Source organism: Lepisma saccharinum, chromosome 29, assembly GCF_977018435.1.
Source record: "Lepisma saccharinum chromosome 29, izLepSacc3.1, whole genome shotgun sequence".
NCBI classification, from domain to species: Eukaryota; Metazoa; Arthropoda; class Insecta; order Zygentoma; family Lepismatidae; genus Lepisma; species Lepisma saccharinum.
In genome coordinates this window covers 20076046-20093231 of record NC_139257.1, presented here as the reverse complement: position 1 = coordinate 20093231, position 17186 = coordinate 20076046, and positions in this window count along the sequence as shown.

Here is a 17186-nt window from a genome sequence, read left to right as displayed (position 1 = left end):
AGCTCATGCCATTACAGAAATACGAGATATGGAGGAAGTTGAGATTGAAGATATGCATTGTTTCCAGTTCAGCTTGCCGATGTATATAAAACAGGGATCTCGTCCACAGGATAACTTTCCATTGTTGCGTGCGTGTCGCCTGGCAGTCCATAAATTGTTAAGAAGCTCCAGAGATGTAACTTGGTGATACACAGATACGAGGAAATGGTTTTCTTCTTTTACAAGTTCTGGAAGGTTTGAACTTAGCCCTTGGCCCTTGTGATCGGAAGGGAAGTTGCTCGAGGTCGTTTCACTCGGAGCAACCGTAACAATGATTCATTGTTGTTTCCAGCTTTCAAATTTTCTCCTATAAGTGTTGGTCATAACCGAGGTGTTTTACCAAACTTTTAACGTGAACAAAGATATCTAAATACAAACATACTGTTAAACTTTGGATTTGTATCTTTCACTGTGTTTGGAAAGTTACTTCTCAAAAGTAACAGTTACAGTTCCTTGGATCAAAAAGTAACTCATTTGCAGTTACTGGCATGGACGTCCGGAAAGGGGGGGGGGGTAAGGCGGTGCGAACCCCCTCTGGGAAATGAATGTCCACCTCAAAATTATATATTTCCAACATCATTTCATTTCAGTCACAGTAATTTATTATAGCGGCGTTGAAAGAACATGATAATTTCAGACTGAAGCAGTGTTTTTTGAGGGGCAACACTACTATAGGAAGAAATATAATTTATTTCTCCCCCTCCCCTATGGAAGAAAATACCTTTGCTTGTCCCTACCTGGAAAAGATCCTGCGGACGTCTATGTCCATGGTGTCTCTCTCTCTCTCTCTCTCTCTCTCTCTCTCTCTCTCTCTCTCTGAAACAAACCATTAAGAGATATACGCCAAAACGATATGTGCATAATAATAATAAAAGTAAAATAAAATGCAAAACAAATATAAGTATGAAATGTATTTAATTTATATTAATATAAAGCAAATACTAAACATATTATAACTGTGAGAAAATTTAATTGTATGTGTCAAATATATACTTTAAACTGACATTAATTATCCTGGGGGGGGGGGGCGGTGGCCATCTTTCCGAACGTCCATGAGCATTCAGCACTCACAGACACATTTTAATAGCGTTCATTCTTTTTGTGTGCTTTCGATATTATTCTTAGTAAAGTATATTAGAAATTAAAACTAATTGCTTATCTTCGTTCTTATAAGAAAAACTGGAGCGAATTGACAATTTAGAGAAAGTCTCCAATTTTGTTAATTTTCGGTATACCTACTAACTAATTTTGGCCTCCTAATCACGACTCTGTTGTAAAAAACCGGGGTCACGTCTGGAAATTTGAAAAAAGCCGATTGAATTTTTTTATATACTGTAGGTGTATAGGCTATGCGTAGTTTTACGAACGAAATGTTATAACTATGCTTGCCAAACTTAACTGAACCTAACCTAACATTCCGTGAATGGTTTGTGGGCCAATGATCACTTTCAATAAGGAATTCCTAGTTTTGTAGCACGTAACCGACGAACAATGTTTCATCACTACGGAACACGCCATATGGAGAATTATCGCGGTAAATAACAACGTTGTTTTACAACTTCTACACGTAAATGTACAATTTTAACACGGAACCCCCACATCGTAACTCCAGATACGTCACCAGGAGTGCATAAGAAGTGAGTATAAGATGTAGGAAGTGAATAACAATTCTTACCCCCATGGAAATTTTTGGTGGAGGGTTTTTTTTAGGACAAGATTGCTGATTGAGGGGAAAATCCCTCCTGTCCCCCCAGGATTTTGTACTAGGTCCACCTAAAACGGCCATACGCGCCCCTTTCCCCGAAGAAAAATTGTAAAACCGCTGACTTATACATAAATATAAATTACAGAAGTTGTATGTTCGGCAGAATGTACTAATTTTAATATAAAAATTCTTTTGTCATAAATACTTGCCTGATTAAGTAAAGAAGTACTGTGTACATAACATATAATATTATAAAATGCACTGCACTTCAACCAAGCAGTCCTTTGGAATTAGAAGTCCTTCATCATCGGTACATTCTTCTTTTGAAATAACATTTTGTAAAAGTTTACACACATGTGATTGAAGATCACCTTATTAATCAACATAGCTTTCAAAGTTTGTACTAAAAGAATGCTCTTGTCAATTGTCAACAAACCATTCATCTCATGTACGAAAACATGGGGTAATTAGTTTTCATGTAAACAGAGAGGGAACTCCAATATTTTAAGAAAATTAGAATGTGACACACTGTTCATATTGAAATGTGATTCATTCATTCATACTTTATTGGCTTTAGCCGTATACCAGCTCTACACCAAGTACCCTTAACATAAGTCATGCATGTAACGTGATACTGTTACATCAAATTACAAATTTTCAATATATACAGTTTTCATAAACATCACATATCTACATCAATATCATGCAAAATCTAAAATTGATAATAAATACAATTGTTATATCTGTTGACTATATCAAGTTACACATTTTGAATATTTACAATTTCCATATGTCTATATTAATATCATGAAAAAATCTAAAAATGATAAATACAATTGTTACACCTGGTGACGATATTAAAGAGGATAAAGAAGTTGGGAGAGGTATTCCTTTTTTTTATTAAATTCTTGAATAACATCTCCCTTTGAGTGGTATAAAGTGGACATTGAAATATAACATGATGAGCATCTTCCTGATCTAGATTGCACTTACACATAGGGGAATTAACTAAATTAATTTTATATAAATGGTGATTAAAACGTACGTGACCTGATCTCAATCTTAGTATTAAAACCACGGAGTGTTATTGCTTAAAATTAGTACATTTTTATATGAATGACCCATATACAGTGAGTCACATAATTATTCGGACACACAGTACATTTCTAACGTTTAAGTGCGGGAAGGGAGTGAAATCTGTGTACAGCGTTGAAGTTGATTTTCGTTTAAAAAATGTCATATTTAGCACAAAATTGGACGATAAAAAGTTAAAAAACGAACATCAGCAACAATATAACGAAGGATGAATCCCTACCGTTGCAAAAATAGTGCCACAAAATTATTCGGACACATAGTAAATGTTAACGTAAGTTTGCGATACAGTGACAATTTCGATTTAAGGATTGATTGATGCATGTATACTCTGTTCATATATATTAACTCTGGTTTCCTGTAGGTTTCTATAGCAATTACGATCGCGTTTTGTTTAATAAACTTGTGATATAAGAACATTTTCTATGTAGAAATGGGGCGAAGAGGAAAGGAAAGTTCATTTGAACAACGTCAGTTAGTGATATGGCACCACGCTAAGGGTAAAACTTACCGTGCAATAGCCTCAATGTTGAAAATGAAAAAAAGTACAGTTGCAGATATTATTAAGCGATTTAAAGATGAAGACAGGATCGAGTCCCACGGTCATACAGGGAGACCAATAATTTTTTCCCAAAGAGAAGAGACAGTAATCGTGAGGAAAATTAAAAAAAACAAAAAACAAAGATGAGTGCTCCAATGGTGTGTGCTGAGGTAGCTGAGGAGTGTGGAAAGGATAGTCATCCTGAAACTATACGAAGAGTGCTCAGAAGGGCAAACTATCATGGCCGTGTAGCCAGGAGAAAGCCATTTGTAAGTAAGCCAAACAGGACAAAAAGACTGGTGTTCGCAAAGGAACACTTAGAAAAGGATCAGACATGGTGGAATCGGGTAATTTTCACTGACGAGAGTAAATTCAATATTTGTGAGTCAGATGGGAGGGTAACAGTGTGGCGTAAACCAAATGAGGAGCTCCGAGGGAAAAATTTGGAAGCAACAGTGAAGCACGGGGGTGGTCACGTAATGGTTTGGGGCTGCATGTCGGCCCAAGGCGTTGGTAAATTGGCTTTCATCGAACAGACAATGGACAGGTACCGTTACCTTGACATTCTGAAGTCAAATCTAAAGACTAGTGCTGAAATGATGGGCATTCTCTGTAACTTTATGTTTTATCAAGATAATGACCCGAAGAACACTTCCCGCGTAGTACAAGAATGGTTATTGTACAACTGCCCAAAAGTGCTCCATCCTCCACCGCAGTCTCCAGACTTGAACGTCGTTGAGCACCTCTGGTGTAAGTTGGAAAAAGAAGTGAGGAAAACACCTATAACCTCGAAGGCAGACCTCAAGGAGAGACTTCAACATGAATGGGCCAACATATCGCCAGTGTACACCAGAAAATTGGTAGAAAGTATGCCAAATCGTTTATCCGAGGTGTTAAAAATGAAAGGGATGCCTACCAGATACTGACATTTCTGTTCGTTGCTTTTCAAGCGTGTTTTCCTGTTTCTCCTTCCATGTGTCCGAATAATTTTGTTTAACCCACAAAAAATGTTTGTTTTGTTTAATGAAAATATTTTACTAATATATTATATTAAACATAATTGAAGATATTTAACAGTGTGCTCATATTGTGTTTTGTTTGTTAAATAAATGTTAAACATTTATCATCGTATTATATCACGACTACGTCAGTAAATATTCAGAAATCTTATCTGTCCGAATAATTATGTGACTCACCGTATGTAAATTTTTGGGTTCAATGCATTTGCGCCAAAATCGCGTGTTTTGCGCCAATGAACAAATTGTAAATATTAGTGCCACAGTATCTTTTGCGCCAAGAATGTTTTCCGCCACTCTTGAATGTCTAGCCGAGCTAAGAATTGTAAAGTTTGGCAATCCTGTCTCTCAAGGGCAACGACTGATCGTGGCTTTCGTCTACCTCCCTGTGTTTCACCTCAACGTTACACGTTTTATTACACCGGGGTCCGGTCGACCATGGAACTGCTCGCAGAGGCATCGAATAGAGGTAAGGATCTAATAAGTAAGGACAATTATAAATTCATGAAAGCTTACGCATATTCAGGTTTAAGTGTTCGGTGGCGTTGCACAAACAAGTCGTGTACAGCAATAATAATTACGAACAGTGACATGATAGTTGAAAGTGAGAAGATAATTCATAATCACAATAGCAATGAACGTAGTTTAATACTTCAACAAATTCGTGGTTCATGTAAACGGAAGGCGTCAAGTGCATTACATGAACAACCCTCAACCATTGTGTACGCGGCGCTGAACGAAGAAAGGCTTACAAATATCAATCAGCTACATTTCACAGATAAGAAACTTTTGCGAGAGGCTGTGTATAGAACACGGCGAAATATGCTCCCTCCATTGCCGAAATCAGTGAGCGATGTTCATGAAGCAGTCGAAAACCAGACCATAAGGACTATTCGTGGTGAGAATTTCGTACTAATTAATGACAGCGTAAAGAACATAATAGTATTCCTCGTAAGAGGAGCGTTTTAAGAGAAAAATACCTCAAAATTGAATCTTACATTGATCAATATAATCGCAAAGCAATTTCACGCATGCATTACGTGAAATTGATCTCACATGCCACAAAGGTTCCATTGTAAGAGACTGCAGTTTGACAAGTGCAATTTTGTATACTTATGGTTGGTGGTGCACATGGGCGTCCGGAAGGAAGGGGCAAGGGGGGGCCGTGCCCCCCCCCCCCTGGAAGATGAAAGTCAACCAAAAAATATGTATTTCACACATATAATTTCATTTTAGCCACAATAATATGTGTTAATTATTGCATGAACACCATAAATTCAAATTTAAGCAATGTTTTTTAGGGAACAACACTATTTTTGGGAAAAAATTGTCTTCGTTTGCCCCCCCCCTGGAAAAAATACCTTGCTTGCCCCTCCCTGGAAAAAATCCTGCGGAAGTCCATGGTGGTGCATAATTTTTAACCACGCCATCTCGGTGACAGTCCGCAGCCTGTTTAAGTGGGACGGAAAATCATGGTTGCCAACCTAAGTCATTGAATTACGATTTTCTGTAGTGGCGCAAAACCATGTACGGAAAGATAAGGATCCGGTAATTATTGGCGCAAAACCAAACCATTTTCCAGAGTGATTGGCGCAAAGCCGAGCACCCCAAATTTTTGTTTAACCCATATCTCCCAATCTTGTTGAATTTTGTTTTTAACTCTTGGTAACATATCTGTATATGATAATAATATATTCGTCTGTGATCCATTATTCTTGCTTCTTTAGCATTTTTATCTGCCACTTCATTATAATGGAACCCTGAATGTGCTGGTATATATGCAAAATGAATTGTCCTTCCCTCTGTAGTTAACTTACCATACAATCTTATTATGTAAAGTACCAATGCTGATGGCTTATATAACTTTTTATATGAAGATTGCACACTCTACAAAACACTTTTAGCATCTGTTAATAATAGTATCCTTTTATCTGGAATATTATTAATGTACATCAATGCACGATATATTCCATATGCTTCTGCCGAGAAAATAGAACACTCTCCAGGTAGTATAAACTTTTCAATATTTCCATTACAAGAGTCAATAAAAGCACATCCTACTTCTTTATTTTTTGATGCATCTGTGTATATGACTCTATAAACTGAAATGTGAAATAATTTCTATCCAACAATGCCAGAGTTCATAATAATTGCAGAGAAGGTGTATTGTTGCAGTAATTCCATTCCGATAAGTCATTGTCACAAAAAAGGGACATTTTGGCGTCCCGTTTCATGTTTAAAATAATCGAGACAGACTCAAAACATGGGACTGTCGCGCAGAGGCGCAACCACGAATTTTTGTCTGGGGGGGGGGCAAATATCAGGATGAACGTATCAATGGCATTAATATTATTATTACTAGTGGTAGTAGTAGTGTCAAAGACGTTCTTATCCTCATAAATTATGCAAAAAGAGGGTAGAAGTCGGTGCTAAAGCATTTATTTGGAACAAACTATTTGAAATCATTTTTCAACACGTTCAATTTCACATTAGCTAATAATGGAAAGCAAGCACACAAACTGTATTTTTGAATGGCAGAAAATGAATGATAAATCCATTTCGAGGGTAATTCTTTTTGTACATATAACACGTATAACTTTCATGTACAGTGGGATCCAAGAGTATTACCGTGCAAATTGTCCATGACTATTTTCATTAATTTTTCTCTCGCATCCTGCGTGTTTTTAAGCGATGGCTTTTTATGTATGCTGGTGCAGAAGTTGTCAACAGCTTGTTTTGAGTTTTCTTTTAATTCTTGAAGCTCTTATTGGGTCAAATAAAGTGCACGAACATGGAGATGGACAATTTGCACGGTAATACTTATGGATCCCACTGTACAAGATATGTTTTACACATATGCAACATGGAGCGACATAAAATAAGAAAATACATATGGAACATGCTAACACTAAAATTGTGTACATATTCAAAGTTTATTCAATACATATAAGTTATATACACAACACATATTATTTAAATACATTACAGAAAACAATCGTATTGTGAGTGAAACGAGCAAGAAAATTTTTAGATCTAATTTTTGCAACTGAAAACAATATTGATTTAATAGTACGCAAATAATTTCACGGGGCTGTATGGCATTCTCTCTTTTACAACTTTTTTTCATATAGATCGCTCGGCGTCTATGGCCGACTCCTGTCGCCCCCTTCCTAGCTACGGCTCTGAACTTGATGAGGCTGAGAAAAGAAGGCAGGAATTGCGAGCGAAGCAAGAAAATTATACGAAATATATTTTGATTTGCATACAATTTGAAATCGTCGAGGGCAATTGCTCCTCTGTGCCCTTGGCCGTCAACGTTTGCCCCCCCCCAATAGAATTGACTTCCCTCGAAGGTTGGGGGGATGCCCCCTGTGGTTGCGCCACTGCTGTAGCGGCTAATACAGGACGCCTTGTTACCTTAGGTATTAAATCCATGGCCTTCTTGCCTTCCATCTGTGCCTATCTTGGGCAAGATCAATCCATGCTGAAGGCATCAAGGTCACTACATGAAATTGTATTTTTTATTATTGTACTTATTATTTTGTCTTTGTAGTTAAACACTTTGTGTATTCATTTAATGTTGCGTATCTTTTACAAGTATATATGTATTACTTTACTCTGAAGTCCACTTTATGCACAGTAAGGTTAATTGAGACTGGACCTACAGTTTAAAGTGGGATCCGAACCACTATGATGTATTATTGTACATCAAACTTACTGCTCCATATGCAGTTTATTATATATGTAACTGTAACCATGGACGCTTGGAAGGGGCGGGCAAGGGGGGGGGGGGCACAGGTCCCTCTTGAAAATGAATGTCTACCTAAAAAGTATCTATTTCACACATAAATTCATTTCAGTCACAGAAATTTATGTTATTTATTATAAGGGTGTTAAAGGAACATGATAATTTCAGACTGAAGCAATGTTTTTTGAGGGGGCATCACTGTTATGGGGAAAAATATGCCTACTTTGCCCCCCCCCGGAAAATATTACCGAGCTTGCCCCTCCCTGAAAGAAAAATCTGCGGACGTATATGACTGTATAACATTACATTGACAAGGGTTAGGTGGCAGAGCAGCCTATAGGCTGAACCTCGCACGCTTAATAAATAAATTGATTATTATTATTAATGTAAGGGACCAAGTTTCACATCCATATAAATACTACAGGCAAAATTACTGTTTTGTATATTTCATCTTTTAGTTACTTAGATATTATACGAGAAGATTTAGGCTACTGCTACTATTAAATGTAATATAGATATTGTGAGTCATTCAAGGAGGTTGGGTGAATGGAAACGTTTTGAAAGGGAACGTACATTCTGGACTGAAACGTCGACTCGAGGAAAAGAGCGACGCCTACAACAATCTTCCAGTCACCATCTCGCCACGGTGGCGCACTCTGTCGGCGCTCCGCTGCACTTCCTAGGGGAGGGGAAGGAGAAGCAAAGCAAGGGGCCACTGCACTGGAGAAATGGAGCAGAGTCAAGAAACTTGGCGCCATTCTCCTTCGCCCCTGGGCCCTCGTCCAGGACGCCATTGCGCAAGGGTCCGTACTATCACTCTACTCCAAGTCTACGCAAGGTCATTGTAGTAAGCGAAAGGGACGGTGCAGCTCCTTCAACAGGGTATCGATCTATCTTCCCTTGCACCGCCATGCTAGTGTGACGTCACAGTAGCTGCGCGCTCAGCCAACCGAGCGCATTCTTTGTCAGTGTTGCCACTCCACAAATTAGTCACCAAAAGAGTCACTGAGTTGCAACTACAGTTGAACCTGAGTTATACCGTCAAGGTGAATAGAAAAAAATACGTAAAACTGAGAAAATACTTACAAATCAGATTTAGATACCATGTCATATTATTAAAATAGTATAGTATCTCTTTTGAGGAACAAGATACAGTATAATACAGGTTATTTCTATCATAAAGTGGTAAATTAACGCATCTAAAAAGTTTGATTCTTAAATACATTGCATTTGCCACTTTATTAGTGAACACTCTGATACTGAAATACCACAGTAGAAACTATAGTTTTACTACCAAATTTTAAAAAATCGTCTAAAATAGCATTTCTTTACTAATGACTGTGCAAAGTGTGGTATTACCTAGGCTATGCCTAAATCTGCACCTATTTCAGATTTAGTTTTAGTAGATTAGCATCCACTTCCTGTATAAACTTTACTTTCTGGTGAAGCGTGTAACATTCCCTCTTTCTGTTGTCAATGGCCGACCAGTAGCAACGGAAAACTGACTTCTGTGACATTGTTGTAGCTTGGTTACGTACAAATCAACTGTATTTTATGAAAATTAGCACATATAACACCGAATTACGTATAAATACATTACGTACAGTGGAATCCATGAGTATTACCGTGCAAATTGTCCATGACTATTTTCATTAATTCTTCTCTTACATCCTACGTGTTTTTAAGCAAAGGATTTTTATGTATGCTGGTGCAGAAGTTGTCAACAGCTTGTTTTGAGTTTTCTTTTAATTCTTGAAGCTCTTATTGGGCCAAATAAAGTGCACGAACATGGTGATGGACAATTTGCACGGCATTACTCATGGATCCCGCTGTACAAGTGAGGTTTAGTTAACACATTTTATAATTATATTTTGCCTGAACCTACAGTAATTTACGTATAAAACAGAATTACGCAGACCTGAGTTACGGATAAAATGTAACTCACAGTTACCATACCATCACTGTAACCCAGAGTGGGAATTATCGGGGGAGATGCCGGGTATTTTCCCCCTCAACAAATTTTTATCCCCTGCAAAGGAAATTATTGTTATCCTGTATATTTTTTCCCCATTAGAAGAATATGAAATTGAAAGGATATGTACCATTTCTTAACTAATTAACAAACAAATGAAAAATAATTCGTGGCCATTAATACACCAGCCAAGAGCGCAAGCAAGATTTTTCCTCAGGGGAAGCAGAGTCACAGAAACATATTATTAGCATTACTACTACTACTACTACTACTACTACTACTACTACTACTACTACTACTACTACTACTACTACTACTGTTGTTGTTGTTGTTGTTGTTGTTGTTGTTGTTGTTATTATTATTATTATTATTACTGCTATTATTGTTTTTATTCTTGTTTGTGGTATTATTATTATTATTATTATTATTATTTGATTACTACTACTACTACTACTACTACTACTACTACTACTACTACTACTACTACTACTACTGCTGCTGCTGCTGCTGCTGCTGCTGCTGCTGCTGTTTTATTTTTGTTTTTGGTATTAATATTATTATTTGGTTACTACTACTACTACTACTACTACTACTACTACTACTACTACTACTACTACTACTACTACTACTACTACTACTACTACTGCTGCTGCTGCTGCTATTATTATTGTTTTTATTTTTGTTGTTGGTATTATTATTATTATTATAACATTACTATTACTACTACTACTATTATTATTATTATTGTTTTTATTTTTGTTGCTGTTATTATTATTATTATTATTATTATAACATTACTATTACTGCAACTACTTCTACTTCTTTTTTTAAAAAAATTACAAACATCGACAATTTCCATATTCTGTATATCTACGTATATACAATTTGCACAACTGTATACATAGCATTAATTCATGTACGACAAAAAACCGTATTTTATAGTTAGATAATATAATCAGTGTAAAATAGACTGTAAGCTTAAATGGAACCCTATTTCAAATAATAATAGGGTCTAATAATTATAATAATAATAGTTGCTGTAACTTATGGTCTGTACACGGAAAACAATATTTTTTGTTGTAAAATATCTCTAGAATATCACCATTCGAAATACATTAACTCTTTCCAGAAATGCGGGCACCCATGATTCCAGCCATTAAAGATTTCAAAAGTATGCAGTTTTGTGGATGAAAGAGGGACACCATTCTGCAACTGATCAACCTCACCGAACCAAGACACAGCAGGCTGCTTTCCACTCACGTTTTCATGGCATAGTGCTCATATTTCACATGCATTAAAGTGTTCACGAGAAACTTGTAGGTTTGGTCAGGTTTTCGGTGTTAACTCTTTTTATGTATGAGTTAGGGTTTTCTTAGAATATATCCAGTCAACAAGGTAATGTTACCACAACGTTGTGGCAACGTTAGCCCCTAACATACCTAACGTTGCTACAACGTTGAATGTATGTTGATACAACGTTGTGAAAACGTTGTGTCAAAGTTTAAGGGTCATTTTTTTCAACGTTGTCACAACATATACTGAACATTATGTAGCAATGTTAGGTATGTCAGGGGTTAACGTTGCCACAACTTTTTTGCAACATTACCTTGCTGCCTGTGTAATTTATGAATATAACAATGCATATTTAAAATATGGTTATTTCGCATGGTAAGCTAGGTGTTAGTAATCTTGCCAAGCCATTTTTGTATATAATACATATGCGTAACAGGAAAAACTCATGTTTGTACCGTCACAGTTTCTCTTTACATATTATAAAAACTTTTCCTGCTCCACCAAAATAAGCAATTGTTAGTCTGGAGATTGTAATGAATTGACCAATCTGTAACTACACCTGGTAATCAGTTTATTTTTGCAGTTTTTTTTTTTTTTTTTTTTTTTTTTTTTTTTTTTTTTTTTTTCCCTCGTTTTCCATTTAGAAGGGTACACCTTCTCTTTGGTAAGTGAATTGTTTCCATAAATGTTTTCCCTTGCAAGGTGATGGTCTAAGTGTTTTCAGTAATGAAGTGGTACATATTTACTTATTCTGAGGGTAGTTCACTTAGATCTTATTTATGCAGTAGTGGGAAAATTACTTCAGTTAGGAAAGTAATAATTTGCTATGGTGCGGCACGTGTTGGATATATCACGTGCCGTAGTTCCGGAGGATGATGGATATTATACAGCTGGTAGTCAGGATGCTGTGGATCTATCAGGAAGGTGTACATGGTTAAGAGATGCTGTAATGGTGTGCAGTGGTATGTGGGAAGGCAGTCGTGTAGAGCATCTTCGTACATTGTGCTAAGAAGTTGTGGATGGTGCGAGTTCATTCGACCAGTTATATATTTGTGACGGATGGCTTCGATGTGGGTTGTGATTTCGGGAAAGGTTATTCGCTCGTACAGTAGTCGTGTAGGACTTGGTAGGACTACTCTGAAGGCCAAACGAAGAGCATGTCTTTCCAGAACTTGTAGTTTGTGATAGAATGAGTCTGGGGCTGATATCCATGCAGTGTGGCCGTAAGTAATTGTTGGTCGAAGGAAAGCCTTGTAGGTATGTAGGACAACCTGGGAGTTGAGTCCCCAGGATGTTCCAATTAGCCGTTTGAGCAAGCTCAGACGATTTGTAGCTTTTTGGACGATGTTGAGCAATTGAGGTTTCCAGGTTAGCTTGGAGTCAAATATGACTCCCAGGTATTTTGCAGTGGTGGCAGGCAGAATTGGAGTTCCCCGTATTTTGATGTTTAATAATGTTGGGTTCCTTTGGATCTTCGAGCGACAGCCTGTCTGCAGAAACACCAATGCTTGTGTTTTGAGAGCATTTATTGTGAGACGCCATGTGTCACACCATCTTTGGAAGGAGTTTATAGCTGGTTGGAGAGTTTTGTTTATAGCTTGGATGGTTGAACAACAGGCGAGAAATGCTGTGTCGTCAGCGAATTGGTAGATAGAAACTTGTGGGGGTTTTGGCATATCGGCAACGTATAGTATATAAAGTAATGGTGATAAGGCTGCACCCTGTGGAACGCCAGAGTAAGGGAAAATGGGGTATGACATTGCTCCATTTACAGTGACATAAGCGACCCTATTTGTTAGGAAGCTGTGTACTAATCTGACATAGGAAAGCGGTAGTTGGAATTTATGGAGCTTGTAGATGAGCCCAGTATGCCATACTTTGTCAAATGCTTTCTCCAGGTCGAATAGTACTAGACAGGATGGTTTGGATGTGTTGAAGTGATTTGTGATGCGAGTCGTTAGTTTTAATAAATTATCAAGGACACTGTGTTGAGGTCTAAAGCCTGCTTGGTGCGACGGAAGTAAACTGTGTGCTTGTAAGTGCATGTGTATGCGTCGAACAATGATGCGTTCGAATATTTTGCTAAAGGTTGATGTGAGCTGAATAGGTCGATAGTTTGTTGGGTTGGTACTATCTTTGTTTGGCTTTGGGAACATTAGAACCTTTGAAATCTTCCAGTCTGTCGGGTAGTGTCCTGTGCGGAGGATAAAATTGTAGATAATGGCCAGAAAGGACAGCAATGCAAGCGGGGCCTGTTTAATCAATACGTATGTGATATTGTCCAATCCGGGAGCAGTGTTTCTCTTCCTACGCACAGTATTGATAATATCATCTGTTGTGATAGGAACAGTTAGAGCATTTGTAGGATCAATAGTGTGCGTATTACTGGGTTGCAGTTGCCTGTTATTGGGGTTGGTGACTCTGTCAATTTTGGTCTGGAGGCGGAGATTTGGAGCTAGTTGTGGTGTTGGAGTGAAAGTGTCTTGCAAGACATTTGCGAAGGCATAAGCTTTCTCAGTGTCTGTGTTTAGAGCTGCGTCCTTGATTGTTATCGGATAAGGAGTACTACTGGATTGTCCAGTGAGCACCTTGAAACGTTTCCAGTATTTTGTGGGATGGCTTTCGTCACTCAATTGGTTGCACGTTTCAATCCATCGACGTTGTTTATAAGCTTTTATATAGTTTTGAACGGTACGCAGCCATTGACGGTGTAAGTTAAGGGATTCAGGATTTCTGGTCTGGAGATAGTCCCTGTATGCTCGTCGTGATGCTGTGATTAAATGAAGATATTGCGGAGGTAGCTTTGGTTTGTAACTATTGAGAGTGGTCGTAGGTATGTTAGTGGTTGCTGCACTGGTAATCTGTGCCGTAAGATGTTCCACCGCCGTATCGAGTTCCTCTGAATTGTTTGGTGGTGGAAGTGGATCAAAAAATGCTTGCTGTAGTTGTGCACTATATGCTTCCCAATTTGCGTTGTTGTAACACCAGATTTTGCGGGGTTGTATTTTACTGCTTATATTGCGGTTACCAAGATTTAGGGTGATTTTTACTGGATCATGATCACTGCCAATGGAATCCAGCACAGATATGTTCAAGCAGGCACTGAGAGATGTTGATGTTATAACGACGTCAGGGGTGGTGTTACTTATGGGACGTGTGGCTCTGGGCAGTACATGGAATTCCGCTGTGGTGTTTTGGTCCAGAAATTGTAAAAAGTTTGTTTTGTCATGCATGCTGCGACTATGAAAATTGATGTCCGCTGCTATGATATAATGTTTACTGAGGTTTTGGATATGTTGGAAGAATTCGTATGGAATAGTCTCCCCTGGTCTTACATAAATGGTAGCGAATGTAACGACTCGGGATGGAAAGTAGATGGTACTAGCAGTATGTTCTGGTAGGTTCAAGTTTGGTGGGAAGGTAACTGTTCGATATGGTAATTTTCTATCTATTCCGATTGCTGTGCCGCCATTTACTCGTAAGCCCGGTGGACCATCGTAGCGTAAAATATTGTATGGTGGTATATGGCAGCTTATTTTTGGGGCGAGATAGGTTTCGTTTAGGGCGAAGCAGTGAACAGATTCTCCCAGAAGTAGGTGTTGCAATATAACTTTTCGATTAGGCAATGATCGGATATTTAGAAATAGAAAATTATACCGTATGCAGCCTGCCATAATGATATAAATAACAATTAGGTTCCTAGACTTCTGTTTCCAGTGGTACAATTTGAAAATGTACGTGTGGACCAGAATAAGTAGCAAACAGGTGGACACGAAAAAGAGTTTTAGCTGTCAGGACTATCTGTTGTAATATGTGTTGGCGCAGGAATGGGTGGATATTTTGTAAAGTTAATGTTTGGAATCGAAGTAGATCTTCAACCGTCACTGGTTGTTTCAAAGAGTTTTGTGGTGGAGTTGTGGAGTCCCTTGTTCTTAATGGTACAGTCAGGTCGGGTCGTGATGCTTCAGGGTTTGGACGGGCAGCACAGCGATAACTATATGAGGGATGAGCCTCTTTGCACGTGTTACACTTGGGTGGTGCATTTAGATTCGTGCAATCTTTAGTTGCGTGTTGGCCAGAGCAATAGCCACAGATAGGTGTTTCGGGGCAATTTGCCGTAGTGTGGGAGTTGTATTTCTGGCAGCGTTCGCATCGTAATGGAAGGGGTGCTTTTGAATGTGAAGGTTCAACCCTGTGTCTTTGGCGATATATATAAGCCCCTTCATGAAGTAAGCGATCGATCGTGTTGGAACAATCTGTTATGACTCGCATCAGGAAAGTTGGACCATTATTGTTCTGTATTCGAACGCATTTTATGACTTCATGGCCTTCCAAACGCAGTTCTTCTAATACTTCTTGATCAGCGAGTTCTGGATCTACGCCTCTGATAACCACTGACATGTGTGGTGGTTTGTTTGGAGGTGGTGGTTGTTTGGTGGTTTTGGGTGTCAGTTGGGAAAGAGCAGCCTGTGGTCCAAAAATTTCAAACGAAACTTTGTTTCTCAGAGTGGAGAGAAATTGCGGATCTCTGGATTTGATAATGATGCCATTTCTGGTGAATATAATTTGTTCTACTTGTGCTCGGGGAAGGTATTTTTGTAACTGTTGAAGGAGCAACTTAGGAGTTCTGTACTTGGGGTCGTAATTTTGTAGTAGGAAGTTGTAGACAGTGGAATTTTCTTCAGTTCGATCATCAATTCGTGTGGTATCTCTGGGATTTAACTTTGGATTGCGTGTTTGTTCTTGATATTTTTGTTTCTTTGGTAGTTGAAGAGGAGATCGAGAGCGATCCCTGGGTGTTTTTGAATCGGCTGAAGTGCTTCTTGAGTTGCCTCGGTCTTGTTTTTGGATTATCCTGTCTCGAGAGTTTGCACCCCCAACTTGTTGGGGGAGCCCTTTATGCATGGTGAGCGAAGGGAGGCAACCTAGTAATCCTTTTCGAAGACGAAACAATTAGGAGACAGAGTTATTTCAAGTGGTGCAAAATAAGCAAAGTACAAGGTGCTGCAAACGTGGATTGTAGCACAGTTCGCTTCTAGTTAAGCAGAGTACAAAGTGCTGCAAACGTGGATTGTAGCACAGTTCGCTTCCAGTTAAGCAGAATACAAAGTGCTGTAAACGTGGATTGCAGCACAGTTCGCGATGCACAATCAGGGCTTCAGTTGTCACCGTTAGGTTTCCACCTTGATTCTCGGGGAGTGGGCCTCCCCGGATGCCATGATGTTTTTGCAGTACTTAGCTCCTGATTATATAGTCTGGAATAAAAATATTTATCATGGGGGTTTCACTTGTATGCAACACATTTTATTTTCTGATCTTCCTTACAACTTCAATATTCACACATCTTTCGAAGGATAATAAAACACATTTTTTCACTAATTACAATCGAAAGTATCCTTATTTGTGTTACTAAAAGTTATGTTTGTTTTGCATTTGAGTCGCACTGCCATCTAGTGTACGCTGTAGGAAATATATAAGGTTTGGTGGTCAGTGCACACACAAATTCAGATTTAAAAAAACACTCCGATCTGACGCTTGTGGCGCTCATGGTGGTGATCATCCTAACTAAAGCGTATTCAGTGGATTGTTTTTTGCAACGTTGATGCAACGTTATCACAACGTTGTTCCCCTACATACATCATTCATCATAAATACAACATTCATACAACGTTGTGGCAACGTTAGTGTGTTAACTGGGTAAATATACTGTTTCTAAATTACGTGTAAATGTTAAAATAAGATTTAATTACCTTTGTCAGACCAAAGTTCAAAGGTTCTTA